The sequence below is a fragment of the Alligator sinensis genome, unplaced genomic scaffold, assembly GCF_000455745.1.
Source record: "Alligator sinensis unplaced genomic scaffold, ASM45574v1 scaffold1087_1, whole genome shotgun sequence".
NCBI lineage: Eukaryota > Metazoa > Chordata > Crocodylia > Alligatoridae > Alligator > Alligator sinensis.
The window spans coordinates 1,201-16,250 of record NW_005843999.1 but is presented as its reverse complement, the minus strand read 5'-3'; the positions used below and the strand labels follow the sequence as shown (position 1 = coordinate 16,250).

Sequence of the window (15,050 nt, the reverse complement as noted above, 5' to 3'; positions counted from 1 at the left end):
ACCTTGTCCTGCTTGGAGCCCTGCTATACCTGCCCCCTCCTGCCCCGGATGCTGGCCAGCTTCCTCAATGGAGACAGAACTATTTCATTCTCTGGCTGCTTCATCCAATTATTTTTCTTTGGTATCTTGATAGTTACAGAATGGTGTCTGTTATCCGTGATGTCATATGATCGGTACTTAGCCATATGTAAACCATTGCATTATTCAGCCCTTATGACTGACAGATTTTGTTTCACCCTTGCAGCTGGCTCATGGATCAGTGGATTTATAGTTGTCACCATTGGGTATCTCTTCCTCTTACAATTAACCTTCTGTGGACCCAATCAAATTGAACATTTTTTTTGTGATTTTCTTGAAGTGATTAAACTCTCCTGCAGTGACACCTATGAGATTGAACTTGTAGCTTTCAGTTTTGACTGTATATTCCTCTTGCCCCCATTCCTTTTGACTCTCATGTCCTATGTTTGGATTATCAGGACCATAATGAGAATCCCTTCCACTACTGGGAGACAAAAGGCCTTCTCCACCTGTTCCTCTCATATTATTGTGGTGACCATATTTTATGGGTCCATAACTATAGTCTATATGTCCCCAACATCCAACACCCTAACAGCACTGAACAAAATATTCTCTCTTTCCTACACTGTGATGACTCCATTGGTAAACCCTCTCATTTACAGCCTGAGAAACAAGGAAGTAAAGGAAGCTGTAAGGAAAGTTGTCTGCATGTTTCTGAACTGGAAAAGAATGCAATCATTCCTGAACTCTATCAGCAGGTTAAACAAAATTGGACATAACAGGAATCCAAGCTGTTGAAAATGTCTGGATTCTAGCACAAGGATTTTAGGGAATTTGAGAAAAAAAGAGAAACTTTAGAGAGATTCAATACATTTCGTACCCTGTGTAAATGAATGTACTGTCCTGACACCAAGGTACGCATTTTAAAATTGTTCCCAAAAAGAATACGGAATGGATTTTGCCGTATGGAATCAATTCAACTGGAGGCTTCCTACACTTAGGCAGAGATGTAAATCTCCCATTAAGTTGCACACAGTAGTCGTGTGCATGGGCAGGTATCAAGGAGTGGCTGATATAGTAAAAACCTGACCTCTGAACCATTCTTCACATGATTGTATCCTAACCCTCAAATAGTTTAGTTTGTCAGAAAAATGTCCAAAACTCACTTGAACATAGTCTACAAGAACCTTGATCTATCTCTGTCTCACTGACCAATAGTTCATTTGTAAATATGTTTTACATCATTCAGATCTGAACCTGTGCCAGTTTGCACTTGCCCTTGTGAATGAAAGACAGAACTACCATAATGGAGGCCTTGGGAATAAACAGTGACAGCTGGGATATTACAACTCATGTAACTACTTTCCAGGAATAACACACTAGTCTTATATATTTTTTGTCTGACTGTACCTTGTTTTCCCTGCGTGAACATGGGGATTATACTGCTGAACAAATCAGGGAAATTATGAAGCTGATTTATCTATTGTGGTGAGTCTCATAAATAAAACTGGTATAATGGAGGGAGTATGACCCAGCCCCAATCTGTCCTTGTGGAACTTTGGAACATGGCAGCAGGAGAGGGGACATGGTAACGATGGGAACATGTCCTGGCTGCAATTTTTCAACATGCTGAAGAAGGGGGAATGATAGCTAGAATATGATATTTAGAGGTTTGATTTTGGAAATTGGCTTGTAGGAAAAGTAGACTTTGCATTAGAAACTGGTCCAGGGAAATGGTAAGGGTTAGCTGATTTCTAAAAGCCTGCTTGTGACAAAGTTTCCTTCGAGGCCAACTGTGTCTGAAGCCAGGCTGGGAAACTGAAGACATGAACACTGTTCCATAACAGAGATCAGGCACTCTGTAGCATTGGCACCAGGACAGTGTGCAACTGCACAGCCCTTGGGATTTCCAGTTTTTGTGAACAGACCAGTTAGGAGTCTCTGTATATAACCAAATTAAGATAAATGCATGTGACGGATTTGTGGAAAAAGGAATATGCTGATAGGACAGAAGGTGGACAGTATAATGGCCACAATCAAACCAATCAATGATGCCCAGAGATGAAGTGTCATCCAAGGAAAGAAAGAATACAAAAAGAGGGATTTGAGCACAGCAAAGAGTCCCCAGGTGTATGCCCAAGCAGCCCTTGTTGGGGCAGGAAGAAGGGTAAAGTTAAAAAAAGAAAGTCTTTTCAGAGAAAGCACCAAGGTTTCTCCGGGGGAAGGTCCAGAAGCCAGAAGGGGGGTGGAAGGCAAGCAGGCAGCCATTATATTCCAATAGTGTTAATTCATTCACCAGGCACAGTGTAAACTCACACATTTTCATCTGTGCAGTAAGTGAAATTCATATTTGCAAAAAACAAGCAAACTATTTGACAGAGAGATAGAGATGGAGTAAGGATCACTGGATGCAGTAGTTGCACCCAGTGCTCCTGGGAGAGGAAACACACTGACTGAGGCCCCAGAGCAGGAGCATCGTCCTGCTTGCAGACCTGCTATACCTGCACCATCCAGCCCACCATGGTGTCCAGCTTCCTCACTGGAGACAGAGCCATTTCTTCTCCAGCTGCTTCATCCAATTATTTTTCTTTGGTATGTTGTTAATTATAGAATGTTGTCTCTTATCTTTGATGGCTTATAATCGGTACGTAGCCATACGTTATGTACCCCTTATGAGTGACAGATTCTGTTTCAACCCAAGAGCTGGCTCATGAGTCAGTGGCTTTATAGTTGGCTTCATTGCATCTCTCTTCTTGTTATGATTAACCTTCTGTGGACTCAATCATATCAAGCGTTTCTTTTGTGACTCTGTTCCAGTGATTAAACTCTCCTGCCGTGCCACCTATGAAGTTGAACTTGCAGTTTTCAGTCTTGGCAGCATATTCCTTTTGCCCCCATTCCTTTTGATTCTCATGTCCTATATCTGCATTATAACCACCAGACTGAGAATCCCTTCCACTACTGGGAAACAAAAGGCCTTTTCCGCCTGTTCCTCTTATATTATTGTGTTAACAATTTTCTTTGGGATCCTAGCAATTTTGTATATGCTCACAAGAACCAACACCCTTATAGCCCTAAGCAAAGCATTTTCTCTTTCCTACACAGTGCTGACTCCATTGGTCCACCATTTTTATTTATAGCCTGAGAAACATTGCACAAAATGTAGGGCCAGTACAGGGGGTAGCAGGTAGGAACATGCAGACCTCAGGAGCGCTCTCTCATTCATGCAGGAAATGATATGCACAGGCCAGACATTTATCCAGGCCATTAATTAGCTGTCTGGCCTACATCATGACATAACACTTGTGTTATCCATACTAGCAATAACCTGTGTGTGGAGAGAGCCCTTGCAGTCATTGCCTGGCTTGTTGCCTTTTCTAAAGAGGGCACTATGTCAGCCCTTTTCTAGACCTCTGAAACCTTGTCTGCCTCCCACGACTTTGGAGATATGGTTGCCAAGGACTCTCAAACCCTTCCTCTCCGACTTTTCAGCACCCAGAGATGGAGCTCATTAGGATCTGCTGACTTCAATACAATCAAGCAGACCAAAACCTGTTCTAAGCATCTGCTATAATGTTGGCAGACAAGGTTCCTTGGGTGAATCTGATATAAAAGATATCAGATTCACCCAAGGAACTTTGTCTGCCTATGTCCTTAGACCAACACGGCTACAACCTACACCCCTGCTATGATGTTACCACTCAGTGGTCCCTGTGAGCTTCTGGAGGATAGTGGTCAAGAGGCCTTGGATACCTACTTTCTGGACCCCTATCTGTGGAACACCTCGGTAGCATTACCTCCAGCACAAGACAAAGCTCTTCAGTTGGGATGAGACTGTATGGTACAAAAGCACTTCATTTTAAAGGAGGATCTAAAGTGATTCACGTGTACAGTTGTCCATACCCAGCATTATTCTTTGATCATTTGGCATGTTCTTTCCAAAACAGTGAATTAGTCTCAGATTTAATTAAATGAAGCATGTTTGTATGTTAAAATGTATTCATTCCTTGCCTTTGTTAGTTCTCCCACTGTCCTTCCTGAGCAAGTCTGAAACGGTAAAAATAGCCCATGGGAGATTTCTGCCCTTCGACTGGGTCTGGAAACCTCTCGTGAAGGTGATAATTACTTCATAATCAGTGACACTATGCTGGTCTTAATGAGAATAGAGGTTTGTTTGTTTGAGGTTTTTTCCTTTTATTTGTTATTCATTTCACCCTGCTATTTCAAGCTGCCAACCCTCCCTCTCTCTCTTTTTTTTTTTTTGAGGGTGTGTACTTCATAAGAATTGTGGCTTAGCCTGTACAATAATTATTTTACGTTCCCACCTGAATAATTATTTGACGTTCCCACCTGCAGAAGTGTCTGGAGTATTATCACTTTGTCAAGGGCAGGATAAATAGTGATTCCAGGGAGAGCCTGACATGGTGTAATGCCTCTAACATACAGATGGACAACAGCATGGGTGAAGAACCACAGCTTCTTTCTGAGAATATGTAGGTGTCTCAGCTGGGAGAAATGATGCATCTGAAATGCATCAGGAGAGTAGATTGACTATAGAAGCAATTCTTTGGTTCCCAGAATGAAGCGGGAAGGGATCACATCAGATAATCCAGGCTTTCCTTCACTTTTGTAAGGTAAAGAACCATTTTTCTCTTTTCTTTAAATAATATAATACCAGATTCAGGATGGGTCACTGGATAGGTATGTAAACAGATGGGTAGCTAGAGAAATACAACTAATTTGACCCCCCCCACCATGAATGGAAATCCTATAATCAAACCTGTTCCATAAAAACAATATTCTGAATAGCTCTTTGTGCTACAGCATCTTTAGATTATCTTTTGTAATACCAAAATATAATCAGTATTAAAATTTATCATAGGCATTTGGACATTTGTACATATTATATAATGTCTTTATCTTCTCAAATATATTTTTTTTAAATTTAACCCATACCCAAGGACTCAGAGAAGATGACTAAATTAAATAAATTATTTAAATATCTATATAGACAAGCACATAAAAAAACCCACAGATGTATTCTATCTGCATGAAAATATTCATCCTTCAATTTCTGTTTTCTTAAACCAGTTTCTTAGACTCAGAACATTTTAATCATGTAAAATGTGATACAGGATAAATAACTCTTACAAAGGTATGACAGTTTTTAAGAATATAGGTGTGTCAAAAATGTAATCGCAGACAGAAAAAGAAATATAATTATATGATAGCATTTTAAGTGTTTCAAGGAATAAATATTTCACGTTAGATTAAAATGTGAGTTAAGAAAAAAACCCAAATCAGAATAAATCAAGCTCTCATGATAACGTTAGAAAAATCCTAATGATCTCTTGTTGGACATGGTGTGGCTTCCAATATTGAATTATGTCTCCTTAGTGCATCTTCAGTCCCTTTAGTCTGAGATCTGTCAGACGTACAGGATTGACAATAATAGTACAAATGATTTTTAGACTACATGTCCTCCCTCCCTCTATCTCACGCACGTTTGTATTTACTCTCACACCAAAGACACAGGTCTTGATATAATGTATATTGGAGCCAATAGAGAGATTGCTGATCATTTCAATAAGCTTTGATTAGAGCTTTAATACGTGTAAAATTCTTAGTCTCTCTTGAATCCCACTTCAAGCAACTCGCTAAGCGTTTTCCAGGTTACTTGAGCCATATGCACTAAATACATCTGCAGATGACACCAAGCAGGGTTGGGCAACAGACACTTCACAGGACAGGATCAGGATTTCACACATCGTAGGCATTGTTCTGGCAGGGAAACAGAGGCCAGGTAGCCAGATAAAGAGTGTCTTACTGATTCCTAAAAGGATGCTGGGAAACCAGGCACATTCTTATATGGGGCAAAATTTAAAAGGCTCTCCCTTGCAGAGATGCACAGGATACCTGAAGGAACATTCTCATCCCAGGTGGTTTCTGTAGCATTAACTCCACTAATGCACTTTTGTGACACACTATAGTACAGCTGGTAATATTTCTAGTTTAGTTGTCTTTACCATTACAGAAATTGCTGATCAATTCCTAGTGCACGGGTCCCTTTCACTAGTGATATTACCACCCATGTCTCAGGCTGTAACATTCAGTAATCCCCATCTACTGAGGACACATGCTAGTTACTGAGTTGTTCTCAGAGCTGTTTTGTGGGAAAGGCTTTGACCCAGGAAGAGAAAGAATCAACCATTAGCAAATATGTGTTGCCTCTTGATATAAGTGGTCACTCACCAGCCAAGTCAGCCTGTTCTCTTTCCCACGGACACAGAGTATCTGCCTCATGAAAAAGCATTTCAGCTTCAGATTTCTAGGATTATCTAGGAACCTGACTTAAAAAGAATCAAAATGACCTGTAAGACCGTCTTCCACCTTGGCCACAAATCTAATTCAACTACCCTTCTTTCTTTCCTTCAGCTTTAGGTGCTCTACAGTGCTGGGCTGTGTAGCCATGACAGCAATTCTCTTCCCATTGCTCTGGGAGTTCCCCAGGCCAGATCATTATCCATGCATGCTAAAAGGCTGTCATGGCTTGCAATGCAAACTTGCTGGTTCAACCAAATAGCTGTGTTTTCTGGTAGCCCAGTAATCTTTATATACTTTTTTGGGGACTTGGTAACATCCTACAGATCAATGCAGTGTATCCTGTGTTTTTGTTCTTTTCAGGCAATTACCTCTCTCCTGAGCTGTGGACCCCATTCTCACTCAATCCATCACTGAAACAGCAGCCGCTGGTACTGCTTTGTGTCATTTTGCAATTCAGGATGCTCAGGCTTCCAGTTGCATCTCTGTTTTTACCCTAGCGTGCAGAACCAATGTAATGAATCCTCTACACTCTGTCCTCAGCACTGTTCCTGAGTATCTGGGGTGAGTGTCAGTAGTGACACATGTGTACATATTTTGCATTTCAGTCACTTGCATTTTTCTTTTAATAATGTGCGTTTCTGGAGAAGAGAAGAAAAGAAGTTATTTCCTTAGTGACAGAATATGCCCTTTTAATTAAATAGAAATCATGATTTTGGAAGCCTTACAAAAGTTTCCCCAACACTTGCTATTGGCAGTATTTTCTAGTGTAATAACAGAGCATCCTGACATTCAGAACAGAAGAAAAACATGCCATCCATCTAACTATGGACAGGGAGTGGGGTTTTATTCTGACTCAGAATCTATTCATTCCTCTTCGTGGTGCACATTTTTTTTAGTAAGAAATATTCCAGGACACTAGGAGACATATGTTCATATGATTAGCTATGATAGGAATGGATGATATATTTTCATTTTATAATGTAGGGACTGATCAGAATTGATCCCTGCGGTTTCACAGTTTCATAGCTGGTAGGGTCGGACGGGACCTGAGCAGATCATCAAGTCCAACCCCCTGCCGTGGACAAGAAAGAGTACTGGGGTCAAACGACCCCGGCTAGGGGATTATCCAGCCTCCTTTTGAAGACCCCCAGGGTAGGTGCGAGCACCACTTCTCTTGAAAGTTGGTTCCAGATCCTAGCCGCCCTGACTGTGAAGTAGCGCCTCCTGATATCTAGCCTGAATCTACTCTCAGTCAACTTGTGACTGTTAATCCTTGTTACTCCTGGTAGTGCTCGGGGGAACAGGGACTCCCCTGTTCCCCGCTAGTCCTCCCGGTAAGTTTATAGAGGGCCACCAGATCCCCCCTCAGCCTTCTCTTGTGGAGGCTGAACAGGTTCAGGTCCCGTAGCTCCTTCTCATAGGCCCTGCCCTGCTGCCCCCAATCATGTGAGTGGCCCTCCTCTGGACCCTCTCCATATTGTCCACATCCCTCATGAAGTGCAGCGCCCAGAACTGGACGCAGCACTCCACCTGCGGCCTGACTAGTGTCGCATAGAGGGGGAGGATCACCTCCTTGGACCTGTTCGTGATGCATCTGTGGATGCATGACAAGGTGCAGTTAGCCTTCCTGACCATGTCCTCACATTGGCGGCCCATGTTCATCTTGGAATCAATAATGACTCCAAGATCCCTTTTTGCCTCTATGCTGATGAGAAGGGAGTTCCCCAGCCTGTAGGTATGCTGCTGGTTCTTCCTCCCCAGGTGCAGCACCTTGCACTTGTCAGTGTTGAAACCCATCCTATTCTCATCTGCCCACCCCTGTAACCTGTCCAGATCTAGTTGTAGCCTGTCCTTCCCTTCTATCGTGCCCACCTCTCCCCACATCTTAGTGTCATCTATGAATATGAACAGGGTGCTTTTCACCCCCTTGTCCAAGTTACTGATGAAGATGTTGAACAGTGCAATTTGAAGATGTTGAACAGGTTTCTGAAATATAAACTAAAAACCCTATAAACCTTTGATTACTTTCCTTAGAACCAGCTTCTAGATTACAACCAGCTTCTGGATCACAACCAGGTCTCAGTTGTGATAGATTTCATAATGTATAAACTGAAGTTTGCCTGATTAGAAGAATCATAGTTCAGCCCTATAGTGTTAGGAGGTGAGGATGAAGGCTACAAGATGCAGTGTTTGGGCATCCTGTAAAACTGTTTTTTTTTATGTCTATCAAAGAGAATTGCCCCCTAACTTTTCTTATAATGACATAGGTGGGAAAATGGCTTCATTGAAGATGATCTAGAAATGAATATGCTGAAGTATTCCCCTCCTGGGTGGATCTTTGGAAATCCTACTTTGGATAGGTCATTTTCAGGCAAGATTAGTCTCTTGAAAACTCAGGAGATGGACTATTTCTTGTCATTCAGAATTTTCTGTTCTTTTTAGATTATTTTGCAGAGCTGTATGAATTTCTCTGATGCCATGGCAGATGTAGAAGTAGGAAATCATACTTCTGTCACTGAATTTATCCTCCTGGGACTTGAAATTGTTCCAGAGTTGCAAATACCTCTTTTCCTCCTCTTTCTCATGCTCTACATTGCAACTGTGGCTGGGAATCTCCTCATCATTGCACTCCTCATAGCTGTTGGACATCTACACACCCCCATGTACTTCTTCCTGGGGAACTTGTCCTGCTTGGAGACCAGCTATACCTGCACCCTCCTGCCCAGGATGCTGGCCAGCTTCCTCACTGGAGACAGAACCATTTCATTCTCTGGCTGCTTCATCCAATTGTTTTTCTTTGGTATCTTGATAGTTACAGAGTGTTGTCTCTTATCCGTGATGTCTTATGATCGGTACTTAGCCGTATGTAAACCATTGCATTATGCAGCTCTTATGACTGACAGATTTAGTTTCAAACTTACAACTGGCTCATGGGTCATTGGATTTATAGTTGTCTCCACTGTATAACTGTTCTTGTTACGATTAACCCTTTGTGGACCCAATCAACTTGATCACTTCTTTTGTGACTTTCTTGAAGTGATTAAACTCTCCTGCAGTGACACCTATGAGATTGAGCTTCTAGATTACAGTCTTACCTGTATATTCGTTTTGCCCCCTTTCCTTTTGACTCTCATATCCTACGTCTGCATTATCACCACCATAGTGAGAATCCCTTCTAGTACTGGGAGACAAAAGGTCTTTTTCACCTGTTCCTCCCATATTACTGTAGTGACAATGTTCTACGGGACCCTAGCCGGGACTGTGTATATGCTCCCAAGAACCAACAACCTTAGAGCCCTGAACAAAATATTCTCTCTCTCCTACACTGTACTGACTCCATTGGTCAACCCTCTCATTTACAGCCTGAGAAACAAGGAAGTCAAGGAGGCTGTAAGAAAAGTTGTCTGTGGGTCTGTGAATTGGCAAGGAAAACAACCTTTCCTGCACTCTATTAGCAGCTTAAAGCAAAACGGGAATAACAGGAATCAATGTTGTAGAAAATGAATGAGTCCTGACCCAGGGGTTTTGGGGCGTTCTAGAAGAAAGGAACATTTCAGAGAGATTCAATACATTTCCTGCCTTGTTCTAATGAATGGATTGTCATGACACCACAGTGTTAATTTTGAAATTGTTCCAGATAATGCTGAACGGATGTTGTCATATGAACTCTGTGCTTCAAGCCAGCATACACCCATTTTCACCAACCCGAGGCAGGAGGGTGCTTCAGTAAATGGGTAGCCAATGGGCACCCCGCACGCTGAAGCACCCCTGTGTCCCAGCTAGCCAGGGCAGCATCTACACATGAGCTGCTACCTAGTTTTTTACTGAGGCAGGAGAGAGTACTTGTATTTATGAGTACTATTCTGCTGTTGAGTATATTAGTTTACTCCAGCCTAACAGGCGCACATGTGTATATGCCAACACATTTACTGTGTGTGTAGCTAATTTAATGTACTAAACAGTAAACCTCTCATGTAGACTTGCCCAATAAGCCTCTGCATGGGCAGTTATCAACAAGTGGCTGATTTGACAAAAGCCTAATCTCTTTTCTTCATTGTTCACATGCTTGTATCCGAACTCTCAAAGAGTTTAGTTTGTCAAGAAGAATGTCCAGAACGGACTTGAAAAGAGTTTACAAGAATCTGACTCCATCTCTATCTCACTGACAAATAGTTTGATTGCAAATATGTGTTTCACTTACTTCACAGATAAACCTGTGTCACTTTATGCAGTGCTTTGGTGAATGAATGACAGAATTACCAAAACGGAGGCTTTGTGTAGAAACAGTGACAATCAGGAACTGATGCAACTGCTGTTCCAGAATAGCATACTAGTCTTCTATCATTTTTGTTGTGGCTGTACTTTGTCTTCCCTTCCTAAACACAGGAATTATACTGCTGAAAAAAATCTTTAGGAAGCTGACTCATCTAATATTGTGTTGATATCCTCATAAATAAAATTGGTATAATGGAAATGATTGACTATCAATTATAAATTGGGAAGAGGTCATAGTAGGCATGGTGAATCTCTTCTATGCTATTTCCTTGCTTTTTTGTAGCTTTGACTAATAGGGCTGTGCAAAGCTTTGGTCGCTGATTTGATGCGGGGGAGATTCAGCCCAATTCGGTAGCCGAATCTCCAAATCTGAATTTAATCAGGAGACCCTTTAATCTCTCTGAATTGAATCAGCACCCTCCAAATCAATTCAGAGAGATTCGGAAAGATTCATCGGTTCAGACATGGACACAACTTTAAATGTTTTTTCTACGTACCTCAAGGTAGCAGGCACAGCTTGTGAATGCTGGGATGGTGGGATGCATGGACCACCCCACAGGAGCGTGGATGGTCCCAGCACACTCGGCAGCAGACCCAGAAGTGGACCAGAAGCACTTCCAGTCCACTTTCCAGTCTGCCAGGGAGTGTGCATGGGGGCCCCCCAAAGCCCTCCCAGCTCAGCAACTGGTGCCTCCTAGGTCTGGGGGGGCACCCAGGGTCTGCCAATGGCCGATTGCCAAGCCAGGGGCTCGCAGGGGGGCCTTCTTGCACACTCACCAGTGGACCCAGGTTCACCGCCGAGCATGCGGCGGGGGCGTGCTCCTGTGGGACACTCCATCTGCCCCACCATTGTAGAGTTCACAAACCATGCCTGGTACCTCAAGGTATGTAAAAAAAACATTTAAAGTTGTACCTATAGCCGAACCACTGATTCTCTGAATCAGTATTAAATCTTCACATTCGGATTTGACTGAATTAAATCAGGGACAGTTATCCAAATCAACTAGTCGAATCACTGCCCCTGATTCCAGCTGAATCTGAATCCAAATTGAATAGGGCCTGTTTCGCACACCCCTATTGACTAATAAATGTGTAGTTCGATTTTAATCCAACTCTAGTACCATTTATCTCAAATCTGATGTTCGACATTGTGGACATTTTTACACATGCTCCAGGAGGCATGGGGGGGATTTTAATTAGTGAGTCACGCTAACTAAAAGTGCCCAAGCCTCAGCATCCCCTGCACTGAAAAATGGCAGCAGGGCATTTTAACGCTGAAAAATGGTGCAGCAGTGTAGGTTGTAGCTGTGTTGGTCTAAGGAGATAGGCAGACAAGGTTCTTTGGGTGAATTTGCTATCTTTTATTAGACCAACCCAAATCGTTGGCTTAATAACTATTCTCCAACTATTTGGGTTGGTCTAATAAAAGATATCAAATTCACCCAAGGTACCTTGTCTGCCTGTGTCCTTAGACCAACACGGCTACAACCTACACTCCTGCCCCATTTTTCAGCGCATTTTTGGGCGCCGTTTTTCCCATCCACATCGGGCTGCTGATGCAAATGACGCTAGAGTCTGCTGGAGCACATTCAGGCAGGAGTATGAGATAACAGAATTCCTGCTATTCGTTTCTAGCTCCATCACAAGATTTGTCTGGACCTTCTCATGATATCACTGGAGTGATCTTCTTGTATTTCTTACTTCTCTTTGTCTCCATTGTTTGGCCACGTACAGGGCATTTTTAGCACTTTTTGCCCAGAGCCTCCAGTTACTGGATGTATAGCCCTCTGCATGTGCATGACGTTGCACCATGAAGTATATACACAGACTGAGCATTAGGGCTGTGCGAAACTTCAGCACTGTTTTGTTCTGGAGTTGTTTCAGCCCATTTTGGCACCAGAAACACCAAATCTGAAATGAAATGGAAGGCTCCAAAACATCTCTGAAATGAAACAAAGCCATCCAAAATGTTTCCGAATGTTTCAGAGGTGGGCTTGTGGGGAAACAGAAACTCAGAAGAGGGAGGGGGAAGAGGGAAGGAAGGACTGCTCTGATCTTGACATCTTAGCTGACTAGTGTCTGCGATCTGTCCCGGAGGTTCCTTCCAATCCCAGTGCTCTGGGAGAGGGACAGAGAAAAAACATATAAGGCTGTTTGTGAACTGCTCTCTGCCTCTTGTGAGATCTGTATCTTGCAGCATGGGCAGGAGAGCACAGCATCTGAAGGGTCTAGGCTGGTAGCAGTAGGAAGTCTGTTGCCACCAAGTTGTAGCCAGCCATTAGCCAATCCTTTCCCACTTACCTACCATTCCAATTGTTAATCCCTTTCAAATATTTCTTCCCCTAAAATCCTGTTATTTATTCTTTTTCACCCAAAACAAAACAAAAGCTCTGATTTGCCTGGCACTGTCTCATCACTGTGCCGGAAAGCACTACACATATACAGCACACAGACACACATTTTCCAGCACACCAAACTTGAGGGATGCTGGAAAGGCAGGTGCCAGGTCTTCTGGCAGAGGAGAGAGCGGGGCAGAGGGAGAGCTGTAAGTTTCCCCCCTTCCCGAAACTTAGACACACCCTCTTCCTGAGCAGCCATGATGTTTCTGCTGCTAGTGGCAGCAAGGACATGGAAGCAGTGCCTCCACCTGCACCATCTCCACTAACACCAGAGAGGTCAACTTGCGGCTGTACCAGGGAGGTAAACTCGCGGCTTTGAAAATGGTGTCTTGAGGCGGACTTCGGCTTTTAGGACCACGGCCCATACTTCAGAACAAGAGACATGCTCGGGTGGGATGGGCTTCACCTCTCCCCCAAAGGTAAGCATGTGTTCTATTTCAGTTTGGCTGATCTCCTCCGATAGGCTTTAAACTAGGCTCATCAGGGGAACGGGGGGATGAGGACAGAGGGAGCCATGGAACACCGAACCAAGAGACACCCACAAGAACAGCCCAGCCAAGACAGGTGATGAGCAGAAGAAGTACCCAGGTAAGAGACAGGATAGTCCTGGGATTAGGGGGGGCAGTGCACACACCCTCAGAAGGCCTTAAATGCCTCTACACTAATGCTCGTAGTATGGGAAACAAGCAGGAGGAACTTGCCATCCTGCTAGCTGACACAAACCCAGACATAGTGGAACTCGCTAAAACTCGGTGGGATCCAACGCACAATTGGGTGGTGAACATCAAGGGCTATAGGCTGTACAGGCAGGATAGAACAGGGAGAAAAGGTAGGGATGTGGCACTCTACATCAAAGAGCAATACACATCTTCAACAAACAGCACGGGGTCAGAGGAGGGGCAGACTGAAGTGCTCTGGGTAAGAATACAAGGGGGTCGGGGGAAAGGGGACTTAACGGTGGGGGTCTACTACAGACCACCCAACCAGGAGGAAGAGCTGGACCGAGAATTCTTGGGTCAGCTTGCGGAGGCAGTTAGGTCAAGGGATGTGGTTATCATGGGTGACCTTAACTATCCGGACACTGCTGGGAGGAGCAGTCAGCCAGATCTGACTGCTCAGGTAGGTTCCTAGCCAAGTTACAGGACCTCCATCTAACCCAGGAGGTGCACAGTCCCACCAGGGGAAATGCCTTGTTGGGCCTGGTCCTGGCCACAGGCGACAACCTGGTGAGGGGACTGCGGGTTCTCGACCACCTGGGCGATAGCGACCATCGCCTACTGGTATTTACCATCCAGTGCAGGGTGTCAAAGGCCATCAGCTACCCAAGAAGCAGATGTTGCAGGTGGAGAAATATTAACTCCTTCTGTTTCAGTGCTGGTACCAGCACATGCAAACACAGTCCACATTAACAAGAGCACCATCTGGTGTACCCAAGGACCTTAGTGTAATGAACCTTGCCTGAACACTATATGGTTCCTTTGGGAAATTTATGTCCAGGTTCCCATGACGATCTGCAGCAAGATGGAGAATTAATACTTGAAGCTGATGTATTCTGAGCTACAGTTATCTGGGTACAGGATGGAAGGGTTCTTGCCAGCCATTGCTCCACTTCAGATCAGTAAGTTCATCTGGATAATACCAGGTATGGTCCTCTGGAGGAAACACATTGCCAGCACTGTCTGATGGCATAGATCACCTCCAAGTTGCCTAATCTGGTCATGGACTTCTCTACCCTTTGGTGACAGATGAGAGTCTATCAGGTCGTCGCTGATAGATTCTCAGTGAGAGAGTTGGGGCCATGGTTCTAGCCCAATGCAGAGCTCCATGTAGGTGACCCTACTCAACCGAAGTTTTGCTACCACTGCCCATCACCCCAGGCCTCTAAGACTATCTGCTCCCACAAGTTTCTGTTCCTTATTTTAAAATCCTGTTCCTGCCATTGCAGGACAGAAACTGCTAAGCAGAAGCCAGGTGGGGTCATATACTCAAAAGACTCTCATATTGTCACTTAGATATTCCTGGAAGCCTTTTTGG

General features: G+C 43.7%; 2 pseudogenes; both read left to right on the top strand.

Annotated features, from left to right (window-relative positions):
* Positions 1–816, top strand: part of LOC112549017 — a 1,013-nt pseudogene extending 197 nt beyond the window's left edge.
* Positions 817–8,820: 8,004 nt separating this feature from the next.
* On the top strand, positions 8,821–9,846 carry LOC112549016 (annotated as a pseudogene).
* Positions 9,847–15,050: the final 5,204 nt, after the last annotated feature.